Here is a 14,580-nt window from a genome sequence, read left to right as displayed (position 1 = left end):
GCAAAATAATACATCACGAAACAATACGCCCAAAATATCAATGCAAATAGTATATTAGAGAAACACGGTGGCGCTCTGCTGTGACAACACGCAAATTTATTTTTAATAAAAATCAGTTAAATATATCGAATTTGCATCGCCATATATTTGGCGGACGATGTTAATTTATTTGTTTATATTTATTTATCCTGTACATAATTTTAAAATTAAGTTAACCACATTAAAATTGTGGAGAATAATTTTTGGGAAATATAATTTACTACTATTTTCTTTTAATATAACTTTAAGAGGTAGCAAGGTGTACAGAACAAACGTTTTCTTTAAAAAAAAATAACTGCCCAATGCTGAGCCTGTGTCTTTTATAAGCACTATACTTGAGACTTGAGAACTTATATCTCAAGGTAGGTGGCGCATTTACGTCGTAAATGTCTATGGGCTCCAGTAACCACTTAACACCAGGTGGGCTGTGAGATCGTCCACACATCTAAGAATAAAAAAAAAAAGGTGGGCTGTGAGCTCGTCCATCCATCTATCAATAAAAAAAAAAAAATATTAAAGCGTCCTTTCGTTTCGCCTGTTGCCTTACTACATTTCTATGTCCAGTTCATGATCAATTTAGTTGTATCACTGTTCAAATATTCGCAAGGCTATGATGATCCGAATAGGCAAAATATTAAACTGCGGGCTTACAATTATTTGCTCATCTAATAGAATAATCACATCGTCGTGGAAGAGAAAGATAATTACGTATGTTACCTAGCACGAGACCGTAATGGATCCCAAACTATACCTGGAGACCTTTTCATATGAGATGCGCGACAAATATAATTAAACAGCATTAAAACCGCTTAGCTCCCCATCCTTTGTTTTAGTGAGAACATTGTTTTGAATCCTTCGTAATTATTTCGCTTCAACCACGATGAAAGACAGCGTAGTTCTTTTTTTCGCACTCGTTTCAAGATATTATTTACATATTCAAATTACATCTATACAAAACTCCTGTTTTTAATTATAAACTTAATTTGCTTATGATAAATCTATGGAAATTTTTACCTCGAGCTTCAACCCTCTATAGCGCCAAGGGTAGAGTAATTACTTCTTTTCTTCGTAATAAAAACGGATTAAACTTTGCTTAGGGCGGCCCATTCATTTTGTTTACTATTCAGAAAGGCTTGTGCCGAGAAAAAAAAACTAATTTACGCCGTTGTTTGGACTTGGATATCTGATTTAACATTTTAATGAAATTAACTGATCCATTATTATTCAAACTCTTTAATTGAGTTAAAACTGATGAGAAATGCATTTTTTTTTTGTTTCAATGCGAGCTTTTCAGTGTAGTGCTATTTCTGCCGTGAAGCAGTAACGCGTTTCGGTTTGAAGGGTAGGGCAGCCGTTGTAAGTATACTGAGATCTTAGAACTTATATCTCAAGGTGGGTGGCGCATTTACGTTGTAGATGTCCATGGGCTCCAGTAACCACTTAACACCAGGTGGGCTGTGAGCTCGTCCACCCATCTAAGCAATAAAAAAAAAATAAAAACTGATATTGCTTCAAATGTATACAGAAACGTAACACCGCAAATATTTTTTATATGTTTATAATAAACGTTATTTATTTATACATGAACATCAAGTTTCATTACGAGCGAAGTAATCTGTTCAATTACGAAGAATTAAAATGGTGAGCGTACGAAAGCCGAGCGGGGAACTAATAAAAAGAACACAGACAAATGAGCGCTTAATTTCTTTTCCCCGTTGGATGTTGAGCATTGATATAAATTATCAGGAAACAGGAGTTGGTATTGTAGACGCGAATTGTTCCATAAAGCCGCTAATCCTGGCCCGGACAACCCACAATTTGTCCAAATGGTTATGTTATTGCGGTCGGTAAGCCGGACCGAAGCCCTCCGACTCACTGTATGATTTTTAATAAAAACTTACTTCTGTCCTCGTTCGTTGCTTGATTCTGAGCCGTTTAATTTTGAATTAGAATTTGCTCGAAGCAATTTGTAATTGATTTTAAGTCAGCATAGGTAGATGAAGCTTACGGCCTATCAGTTAATAGACAGTTATCGGCACTCACATTCATAATATCCTAGCGACCAAATTTGTGTAATGGAACAATGCGTATCAAGTCTCAGTTGTTTTGTTAAAATAAAAATGAAGCTGTTACCGTCCGGTGAAAAGTTATAACTTTCCTTACCGCCATCATTATCTAATCTTTTATTATTGCTTCAATAGGCAAAGGAATGAATACGCAGCCCAATTTATGGGAAGTAGTCACCGCCGCCCATCATCGCCCATGGTCACCTATAACGCATAAGGTGCAGTCACACCGATACCGACCGTAAAATACTCGTCTTAAGCCTCGTGTTAAGGAAGAGATGCATAGCTCCTGTAACACCGGTTATTAGGTCTGGTGAATACGAATCGAATTATTTTAATGAATAATAGACAGACGTAATACTCGCAAATAGTGTTACGTAACGTAATAATGTTAGTACTGTTGACGATTAATAGGCTATCGATTGTTTTTTATTTAAAACTAGCTGACCCGGCAGACATCGTAGTGCCTCAACCGATAAATAAAAGACTTATTTTTTTTATAAAATAAACTTAAAAGAAACGAAAGGAATCCGTCTGACGGAGGACACATCAAAGGAAAAACAAAATTGATATGTTTATTTAATTCCGAGCTTTTTCATATTTCTCTACCTTTTAAACCTTTTCTGGACTTCCACAAATAATTGAAGACCAAAATTAGCCAAATCGATCCAGCCGTTCTCGAGTTTTAGCGAGACTAACGAATAGCAATTCATTTATATATATAGATTAATTTCGATTCGAAGATTACAAAAATATTCGAAAGTGTTCGAATATACAAAAAAAAAAAAGTGTGTGTGTCCGCTCCGACGCACGACTGGAGTTTACTGGATATAAAAAATTAAACGAAACAATACGAGAAATAGTTCTATATTACGACAACACGATACACAACAGATTATTAACAAATTAACGAGACACAAAACAAACGACTAACAAATATATGAAAATACAATAATGAGAGAAACGCGCGATCAGTACGAGGCTTTGTGGCGGACTGCCGGCGCAGCAGCCCGGCGTCACCTGCGATAACGCGGCCGCGCGTTGGCTCCTGATTGGCGCGCGCACGCATCACGCAATCAGGAGCCAATCAGGCGCATAACGCATTTCGTGTGACATGCTAGGCGCATAACGCATTTCGTGTGACATGCTAGTACGATTTTGGTCCCCATAATTTTCATACCCCGGGCCTATATATGTAAATCGATTCTAAAGGAGTAAACTCCAAAAACCTCAACACCGCTGCTTCCGAGTAGCCTTGGAGAGAGTAATGTAATTAATTTCAGTACGTAACGTATATTGTGAAAAGTCAAGTTACCCTGTCGTATCGTGCTTCAATGTGAGCGGACTCAATTTGTCGAAACTGTTATTGCACGGGACGAGCCGGTTCAGCCAACGCGCCGGTCCGGTTTTATACGGAATCACCCATAACGGACAGCACTGTCGGCCCTAACTCCTCGGAATGGACACTTGATTAAGATACTTGTGTCACTTTATTTTCCGATTACATCTGACATGAGGTTAGAACGCTCTTAATTGTTAATTCGGTACAAGTCTTACTGCTGTGGATTAAGTCGACTCGGAGATAAATTGAACTGTCACAATAACTTTATCTACCGGATGTAAGTAGCAACGAATTTAATTGCAGTTTTAATTGACGATTTTCTACTGTTTCAAATTCGAAATTTTAAAATAAATAGGTTGGAGTTTTTCTGCTCACGAACGAAATAATAACCTCGAAATTAAAAGCAGTTTTAATTTATGCAAGTAAGTTTATTTTAAAGTAGATACTTAAACATTACATATTACGTTTACTACCTACAAAAGTTACCGATCAACATTCTCAGCCAATCCTGATATTGTGTGCATTCAATGAAATCATAATAATATAAAAATACCATACTGAGAAACACTACTAAGTTACATATTTTTTGTTAATATTACGACGTCGCCCAAGTTTGTCCTTCAGTCGCGTCCCTTGACATGTTGTCATCTAATCTATCGCGGAATCTCACATTAGGCGGATGTATGGGTATTCGAAATTGGATCGAAGATTGTAAGAGGGATTGAAGGACAAAGACGGCGCGGTGTGGGATGCGAGGGGGTGAGCTGCCCACGCACCACGTCCGACCCGTAATGAGTTGAAAGCGGATACTTGTAGCGCACTCAGCGCGCGCGTGTCCGGTTACCCGCCTAATGTTGCCCGGATAAACAATGACGGCCAGCCTTTTAGCGACATTTGTGGACCCACTCAACGCTGAACATAAGCCTAAAAAGATTTTACTATTTGAGATTCTTTCGGATGTGCCCATTAGGAAATGCCAAGTAATGTGAAAGAGGCAAGCACTTAAATATGTATGTATACCACACATACTCAGTTTCACCGTGCAACTCCCAACTACTAATTTATGTGACTTTTTTTCAAATAACGTTTTGGCATGCGTTCTTGGTCTTTTTGGAGTTCCGTAGCCAAAAAGTAAAATAAAGTATCCTTTAATCCATTATGACCAACTGTCTGAATGTCACAGTCATTTTACTCTGAAGTCGTCGTGGCCTAAAGGATAAAACGCCCGGTGCCGTATCGAGCGATACCACAGTAGGTACTGGTGTTCAAATCCCGCAGACTGGGACCATTTTTTGTAATGAAAAACGTACTCATGTTCACGAATTACTTCCACAATGCAAGAATAATATCGTGTTATAAAAATCAATACAGCAAAAAAATATAATTTTCGTAATTATTGGTGAGCCCGCATTCATACCTACTTTGCTTGTCTGCCTATTTCTACCGCCAAGTAATAAAATATTCAGGTTTCAAAGGTAAGGGTAATCGTTCTACTATAGAACTGAGGCTCGGAACTGGTGTCTCGTCGAAAATACATCGTAAATATGACACACAGAAATCTAAATAAGTTTATTTATCATTGTAAATTTTAAAACTTAAAAGAAACTTGATCGACATAAGCAATTTTCATATTAGATGGAGTCTCGCTTTTCGCCGATGACATACTTATCTAATCGAAACTTTAAAAACATATTTAAAAGAAATTGGCTTGAGCAAGATGCTTTATTTTTTTAGAAACGAGGTATTTCAATTACACTTTGAAAATTTTCCGTGCACTTTCATACTAACTACGGAATACGGAACCATTCCTCGGGCGTCCCTCGCTTACTTTGCCAGCCCTTTTAATCGGAAACGGAAATTTCAATAATTATAACAACCAACGATTAACCTACCATTGTTTATGGATATTAGTATTGCTAGTTTTGTTTTTGCCGTTAAAATGACGTATAAAATCTTTGGAAAACAGTTTTGACTATAAAACCTAAATATAAAAGATATGGAACGTAAATTTTAATTTAAGCTAATTCTCTTTTAAACAAAAATGCTATGCTCACTAAATTATATAAATAACAATGAACAGCAATGTCACATACCTATTCTGCTATCATAATAAATGAATAAATTAGTTTCAGCACACACTATATTAGGTATATACCTGGGCACATATTCATCTATACACACTATACTATCATCTAGCACATAATATATCTATAGTGTGTAACGTCACAGCTCCCAGATACGAGTATTAGGTAAGTGCTGTGAAAGCCGCCAAGTCAACTATATAGTGACGGACCATCATTGCTCCATTAACTGAGCGAACGGCCAACGAGCCGGAGCCGGTGTGAGAGGTTTGATACGCCATTAGTTCATTAACAATCTTACATTAACCACAATCAATTATGTAAGGCTACCTCCTCTTCCACAGAAATCAATAAATTTAATAATAGATTTTAAAGCAAAGCATTTACAACTTACATGTATACCGATTAATAACATACAAAAGTACACTGAAATTTTTACATTTAAATCAAAAACCAAATCTGAATCATGGTTATGAAGGCGTTTCAATCTACTCCGAATTATCGTTATACATTTTGCGGCGAGCGAGCGAAGCTAGTGCAGGGGTGAACTGCAAGGACCGAAGTCCATTATCCCAAAGTGAGAGCGTCGCAACAGCAAAGACGTTTAGTCCGAACTCCGTGCATCGGTGACTTTATAACGTTATCTCTAACAGGTTCCGTCGTCGGGATGGAACAGCCCCGACTGCTAAAACCACGGGAACCTCTGTTATGCCTGATAATTGCCTTTAATGGAAAAGTCTGGTCACTTCTCGCGAACAGCATTCCAAGTTTTCATCTCTTAAAGGTATAACAAAGTTATCAAACTAATGGGCTTTGATAAGTTGGGAGAGTTGAGAAACAGCGCATGCATTTAACTTATTATTGCTTTCAATTAACAACTTAATGTTTTTTTTTAACTAATTCAATTTTATGTCGTATTGTTTTTGTTAAAATCGTTAAATTTCAGAAAACGACTTGAAAACAGCTTATAACAAATTCACGGCAAATTGACAGAGAATATCGTAGTAAGGTTACAACGTTAACCACTTAAATATTTCTCGCTACCGATGGTAAATAAATCTATGCGTGCCCCGAATTCTTAAGCAAATTTATTTGAGCGCTTTATGTCCACATCAGTAAATACATAAGTAGGCTACTTGACAGAATGAAAAAGCAAGCAAAATCTAATACACTTACAAGCATCTTACAGCGCATACATATTTAACACGCATATTTACCGATTGGTGTGGATCGGGGGGGGTACCGGGATGTAGATGGGGATCGGGCGGGGGGTGAAGACGGTCATTCAATGAGATTGCTTCTTGCCGCCACTCCCGAGGTAATGGATCTCTCTGAAATAGACTGGATCAAGGAAACGTGGACATTGCGTTAGTGATTTTTGTTACATTAAAACTGTAGATACGACCCTTGTAAAATACACTGAAGCCAATCTTAAGAGTGGTTTTCAAATATTTCATTAATTTACTCTTTTTTTTATTGCCCTTGTAGGCAAACGAGCATATGGCCCACCTGATGGTGAGTGGTTACCGTCGCCTATGGACTTCAGCAATGGCAGTCCAGGGGCAGAGCCAAGCCGCTGCCTACCTTTAAGTACTCTCCACAAGTACTCTCCTTTTTTTCTGGTGGTAGGACCTCTTATGAGTCCACGCGGGTGGGTACCACCACCCTGGCTATTTCTGCCGTGAAGCAGTAATGCATTTCGGTTTGAAGGGGTGGGGCAGCCGTTGTAACTAAACTTGAGACCTTAGAACTTATATCTCAAGGTGGGTGGTGCATTTACGTTATGAATGTCTCTGGGCTCCAGTAACCACTTAACACCAGGAGGGCTGTGAGTTCGTCCACCAACCTAATCAAAAAAAAAAAAAAATAGAGTAATTTGAAGAATTACATAATATATAATCTGTCAAACTATTTCAGTGTCTAGATTGTAGTTCGTGACGCTTCCGTCGTCTATAAATTATCATTGTTTTTGAATTTACAAGTACACGTTATAAATTAAAACCGCAACAGCAATGCTAATAGTTACACGTAAACGCTCTTAGATCTATGATTTGCGGATATCTAGACGTAGGAGTGGAGATGGCCTCTCCAGGGGACAGCGCCTGGTCAAGACAAAGTGCACATCGATGTTTGAACAAGACAAGGAAAGTGGGTTTATATAAAGTTTAGACATCGCTATAAATAGGAATTGAAATGTAATATATCGCATACGACAAGATGCCGCAAAGTAATTTTGCATTTAAGGTTGACAGTAGGAATAATGAATTTTATGTCGTCGATATCGAACGTGATGCTTATGTAATACTTATGTCGCGTCTACACTATGAAATTAGTTGCATGACACTAATTTCACCAAAAAATCGCGCAGGGCACGAAACTTGTTTGCATTCATGAAATTAATGCATGCATTACGAAAATGTTAAATTACATGTGAAAATGTTGGTAAAGCTAATGTCACGAAATTAATTTCATGCAACTAATTTCGTAATATAAATTCGCCCTTAAAACCAGATGATCGTCTACCTACCAAAGTAATAAAAAAATAAAAAGGTTATTTTAAAAGCATTATTCTCGATCAATTTTTAAAATAATAGTAGGATTATTCGTAATATAGTTTTTATCTCAACGTTTTCGCTAGTCGCTTAAGGAGTTCCAGCTACTTAGATTTCCAGAAAGTTCATAGCTCCTTCCCACTCAGTTTCAATTTCGGCAAATTCATAACGCTAAAGCTATGAAGTAAAAATGCAAAAAAGCGTATATATTCTGTACGCGATTTATATATAAAATACTATGTGTCATAACTGAATTCGATGGTAATTTAAAAAGATAAATATTAAATAAAAACTTTTATATTAACGTCTTTAAACCAAATATTGCCGTTTCAGCATTTCAAGTTTAACAATACAAATGATAATCATAAATAGAGCCGAACAATAACATAGTGGCCACATAAAGTACAATAGAGGTATATGTGTAGAACGTGTTATTGAGTGGTGTATCGGCGCACAATGGATTCGGTATGGATTGAATTATGGAAGACGCAAAACTGGGCCGGCGTTGGGACTAGAGGGAAATGGAAAATGTGTGTCGCCAAGTTACCCTAACAGCTCCTGGACAAAGTACGGCCGCCGATAATGGATTGATCAGATACACTGTTTGTGAACACGGAATAGCCATCGTTCTTAATGGTATACTATGTTGAGATGAGGTTTAATTGTATTAAAAACTTGGACAGTTTACGCTTAATTTATTACTCTCGATAGTTGGCTGTGTCCACTTGTTAGCTAGATTTTAAGGGGTGTGACGTATTATGAACACTTTTTTTAATTTTTTTCCTACCTATTCTAGTAACCTCGAGGGGTTATTCTAGATTCACCGAACTAGTTGGTAAACTCACGGGGCTCACACCGGGAGCGTTGCCAACACTGGCCCTAGCAAGAGTAGTGCTTCGCAGATTCTACCAACGGATCGGAAATGCGACCCGGCAAGAAACTAAAGAACCGGCGAGAAACTCAGTGGGCTATATCTATGAGTTAATTTACTCGTCGAGCCCTTCGTTATTGTGAGCACTTGAGTTATGCAGTGCACTTAAAATATGTATCAACCGTTTCTACAATTGTGACTTTAACCTGATGTTTCAATACGGGTGGTGGTATTCTCGTTGTGATGTTCGTGGGATCCTACTGATTTAACATGAACTGGGCGTTGAGCTTAGTCCTACCACTTACCCATCAGCTATGTAAAAACCATGAACAAAATTTTAAGTTGGGTTAAGTATGGAGTAGAGTTCATCCAAACTACCCGGAGCCACTGCGTTCATCCACAGTGCGCTTCCAGAGATCTTTTTTGCCACGTACTATTCAGCTTTGGAATGAGCTCCCCTCCACGGTGTTTCCCGAGCGCTATAACATGTCCTTCTTCAAACGAGGCTTGTGGAGGGTACTTAACGGTAGGCAGCGGCTTGTCTCTGCCCCTGGCATTGCTAAAATCCATGGGCGACAGTAACCACTCACCATCAGGTGGGCCGCATGCTTGTCTGCCTAAAAGGGCAATAAAAAAAGGTATATTATCTCTTCAAAGTTTGTATTTAAAATAAAATTAAGTTAATAATATTATCTATGTACAATGGTCTGCGATTCAAAGTAAATATTTAGCGCTACATTTCAGCAGATGTTTGGATTAGTTTTAAAAGAACAGCGTGACGGCGGTACAATAAAATTTATGAACTACTAGAGAGCACGACAGACGTCCGCTAGTGTTAGCAACGTCGTCAGGTTAAGCCGCGGTAGCTCACCTACTCGCTCGGTTACGCTGGCATAGCCCCTTAGGTTAATAGCATAGACAGGAAAAAAGCAATCGTCCTGTACACATATCGTAAATCGAAAATTTAAAAATAAAACTTTTTGGAACGAAGTTCCTTGTGGGACGATGCGGAGGGGTACCCTAACCGGGAAAAAACGTCTGTAACGTAAGAATTTTATTAGTAATGCACACAGTGTACGACCGGTCTTTGTAATAACGTACAAAAAATAACATGTTTTTATTATATATTTTTAATAAATCATTGTGAATAAAATAAAGTTGATAACGTTGTAAAGTAGTTTTATTTTATCAATAAAAAGTCATGATAAAAAATGTATACCCGAATAATTATTTTCCTTATACCTCGAATAGAACTTAAAATTAATATTTTATAATAAGGAACTTCGTTCCTATCCGGTGTCCCACGACACCACACTTTTTTTTTTAATTGACCGAATTGTGGATCTAAACCGTTCACGAATACACTAGAATACACACAAAAATGTTAATCAAAATCGGTCCAGTCGTTTAGGAGCCGTTCATTCGCGTACACATGAACAGAAGAATTATAATATAAATAAAGACGAAACTCCATTACTGATGCAATACCATTTACGAATAAAAAAATGAAAAGGTCAAGAAAATACGTAAAAGACAAAAAAAAAACTAATTAAATTAATTATTGAAACGTGGGGATAAATAATTATCGATATTATTTATATCAACGTCTGTACAATAAAAGACCTCAGCGAGGCTACGGTCGCTAGTTCATTATCCAAATGGACTACAGCTATTTGATCCACTTATGTGATTGCCTGCAAGCATTATCTCTACACCGCTGAATGGGAGCCATAAGTCTACCTCGTAACTCTCCCGTTTCTTCTAACAATATTCCTAGTTACTTCACATATAAATATGTATGCACATAAATATTGAACAATACACCAAATTCGCTATCAGCTGATTAGTATACTTTGTTTCGAATATCCGATCAGCCGCATCATTGGTAAACTGTGATGTTAAAAAAAATAACTAACTATAACTATAGAGTAGCGATTATTTCATATGAACGAGTATTACTTATAAGCGGTGAAAATACCTCAATGTTGATTGAATAAAATTCAAATAAAAGGATAGTCTTTTAATTTTATTTTCAATACATTCAAAAACCACAATACCCTTTTTTTTTACATTGTCCGCATTTATCAGGAAGTAACGTGTATCAAAAGTGTTTTAAGTATAAATAATAGTTTAAAAGAACTAACAAAATACGCTTTTGTAGAAAATCTAACTAAATTAGGGATTTGTTTTTTAATAAATTTGAATTAAAAATAGTGTAAGAAAAAATAATTTTATTGTAATAAATAAAGCAAGCTTTTTTTTTTCAATTTTTTTTTGTTGAATTGTCATCTGTCCTTAATAAGTATACCAAATTTCGGGTTAATCAGACATTTTTAAGGGGGTCAAAATCATGTTCAAAGATTCCGTTACAAACACACATACGTCTGAAGCTAATAAAAGCGTATTAAAAATGCACTCAGTGTTACTTACTCCTAAACAAAATTTAATTTCGAAATACAAAGTAGGTATCTTCATAATGGTATTTTCTTTTTCAATAGCAAAACAGATAAATACGACACATTTGTATTCATTGCCTCGACTGAATCAAAAGAGTTGGGCGTGCTCGTAAGAATCAGTACATACAACATAATGAACAGATCCAATCACTTAGCAGGCGTCCGATTCGGACTCCTCTATAGCGATGTTAAGATTCTTGACAGCTCTCTAAATCTTTGTACAAGCACACAAATAATACTCACAAAGGCTTGGTTTCGTTGATAGATAACATTTCAGTTTGCGTTTTAGTCTGTCGAATATGTAATTAAAGAATAATCACATAGAAGTGGTAGTTTACTAGTTCGGTGATTTATCACTTGATTTTCGATTTTTTCGTTAAAAAAATGAGACTCGTCTAATTTATGAATTATTAGGAACTGAGCATGTACGAATATGTGTAAAGATTAAACTAAGAGTATAGACGCAAAAATGCTGACGTAGTGAAATTAAAACATTACTCAGTGGGTACGAGTAGATCGGTTTATCTAACGGATTCTAACGACTAAACGTTACTATGACAAATCACAAAACTAATCTAGTAATAGCACTGATTTGGACAATTCAAAAGCAAGTATCACACACACTGTCTAAAAAGACATCGATAAGATGAATCCGTTAATATTTTTTATTAGGTATTTTTAATGAAGCAACATAAAAATTTCTTAGGTTTTTTGGGACCTGCAGACATCATTCATATCAATCACAGTTTTTATAGAACTTAAATTCATAACATCGAATATAATAAAAGCGAGATTGAGCTTCACAGATATTTTTATCCGACTCCTCCTAAAATTATTCATCGGAAATGAGATTTCGGATTAGACTGTCTAAAGACGCCAAAATCCAAATACGACGTGGAACTACAAACAATTACGAGTGGCAAAACAAACACAAAATATATCATTAATATTTCACTCAATCTTTACGTGTAATTAACAAAGCCATAGTAATATATTCAACAAGATAGTCTAAGAGCGCGGATTTTAAAGAGGATTAAATAAAAATATGCAAAATTATTATTCTATAATCTTTGTAAAAATAGCTCACATGTCATCTATATCTATACTAATATTATAAAGAGGAAAGATTTGTTTGTTTGTTTGTTTCGAATAGGCTCCGAAACTACTGGACCGATTTGAAAAATTCTTTTTCCATTAGAAGCCGACATTGTCCCTGATGAACATAGGCTACTTTTTTTTTTTGCTTTCATGTGTGTTTTATGTTTCCGAAGCGAAGCGAGGGCGGGTCGCTAGTTGTATATAAATAGATGATCCCAGGCGGGTACAAATTTTTCTAATGAAATACGTACTTAACAAATGTTCACGATTGACTTCCACGGTGAAGGAATAACATATGTAATTACTGGTGGTAGGACCTCTTGTGAGTCCGCACGGGTAGGTACCACCGCCCTGCCTATTTCTGCCGTGAAGCAGTAATGCGTTTCGGCTTGAAGGGTGGGGCAGTCGTTGTAACTATACTGAGACCTTAGAACTCATATCTCAAGGTGGGTTGCGGCATTTATGTTGTAGATGTCTATGGGTTCCGGTAACCGCTTAACACCAGGTGGGCTATGAGCTCGTCCACCAGTCTATGCAATAAATTAAAAAAAAACTATGCTAGAGTTAACAATAAGAAATATACAAGCTTCCATTCTATCGATTCAAGGCCTATTTATGACGGCTCTGTAGATAAAGTCAGGATCTTAAATATCGCGTATTCATTCAACATCAAGTATTTTTATGAAAATAGAAAAAAACCCTCTTGCGTGATATTTCACATCAGGAAAAACAAAATTGAAGATTATATAGAAGTGTTTGTGGGTCATGGCCTATGACTTAGAATTTCAATATTTGAAATGAATTACATAATTATGTACCTTGTAATTTCATTTTCTTTAAATAACTAAAATACTTGAACTTGAAATTAGGTGAAATATTGACAATCTTTAGAAAAAGGAATGAATATGAAACAATTAAAATTTTATATTGCACATTATTAAATGATCCAAACACTAAAATATTTCTTAGTGTGATCATTATCCTCCAAAGTGGTGAGTTATATAAAGTGGATCGTGATATTCTCTGCTATGAAATTTATAATATAATAAAAAAATCACAGATTTTTAATTTCTATAAAACTAGTTTACATTTTCGTTACAGATCTTTTCTAATCTTGAGTTACAATTCAATTACATTATTTAGAAGTTATCGAAATTTATACCTGATTGGATCAGTTATCCATTAATATGTGTGATACAGTTACAGAGATTGTGGTTGCTAGTGTCAATCAAAGACTCATGAATAAATAAATGGTTATAATTGGTATTGTACTAAGCAGGTAGACATTTATATCGAGGGGTGAAAGGCTATTTGGTTTAAGCGACATCTAGGGTGATATTGAGTTATATACATATACGGAATCAGCGAATTTTTCTCCGTCGAATGATGCCGGATTTATTAAAATCAGAGCACTTTTTTGGCGTTTGAAACAATACTATTTTTGGGTTGTTTCCAAAGTGGCAGTGTATTATCCAACGTTGATTTTGAATATTTTTTTTAGTAATGTACTTAAACCATACAATGATATTAAGAGACGAGACATAAACCAGTTACCTTTTCTCAGAAAATAATCCAATAAGAGTTAAAGCGTGTTTCCTGTTTCAATTTTTTATTAAGCAGTAACTTAAATCATTTTGACTTCTACCAATTACATGGTGTGATGTCTCTTAAACTATTTGTCCGTCACCCAAATACGACATGGAGTGTCGCTTAAGCTCTTCAGCTGCATCTATTTTCCATGCAGGGTGCTACTTAAATCAAGTAGTTCTTTTTGTTTCAGATATTTTGCTTAGCCGTTAAAACATTTTGGTCCTATTATTTTATTAAATGCATGTCGCTTAATACAGACAATAAAATGAAGTAATGCAATATGAAACATTTTTTCGGTATAAATAAAAATACGGGGTCGGTCTTTCCATCATTAAATTTTAATATGATACATTTCATTCATGTCGCATGATACCATATTTATTTAATCTCCCGGGAGTTAAAAATCGTGATCTTACAACCGGGACTGCCGCGCGCAGGCGCTTCAGTCGAACTCCAGAGTGCATCGAGGAGTGATGTGAAGAAAT

The 14,580-nt window shown here is 36.1% G+C and overlaps 1 long non-coding RNA gene across 1 annotated transcript; it reads left to right on the top strand.

Annotated features, from left to right (window-relative positions):
- The first annotated feature begins 2,880 nt into the window (after positions 1–2,880).
- Positions 2,881–3,333, top strand: LOC149501688 (uncharacterized). Its single transcript, XR_016324121.1, has 2 exons — positions 2,881–3,226; positions 3,257–3,333. It is a non-coding gene; the product is annotated as an uncharacterized LOC149501688 (long non-coding RNA).
- Positions 3,334–14,580: the final 11,247 nt, after the last annotated feature.

Source organism: Bombyx mandarina, chromosome 13 (assembly GCF_030267445.1).
Source record: "Bombyx mandarina strain Sakado chromosome 13, ASM3026744v2".
Taxonomy (NCBI): Eukaryota; Metazoa; Arthropoda; class Insecta; order Lepidoptera; family Bombycidae; genus Bombyx; species Bombyx mandarina.
Note: the sequence above shows the minus strand (reverse complement) of the source record. Positions and strands in the feature narration are given on the sequence as shown.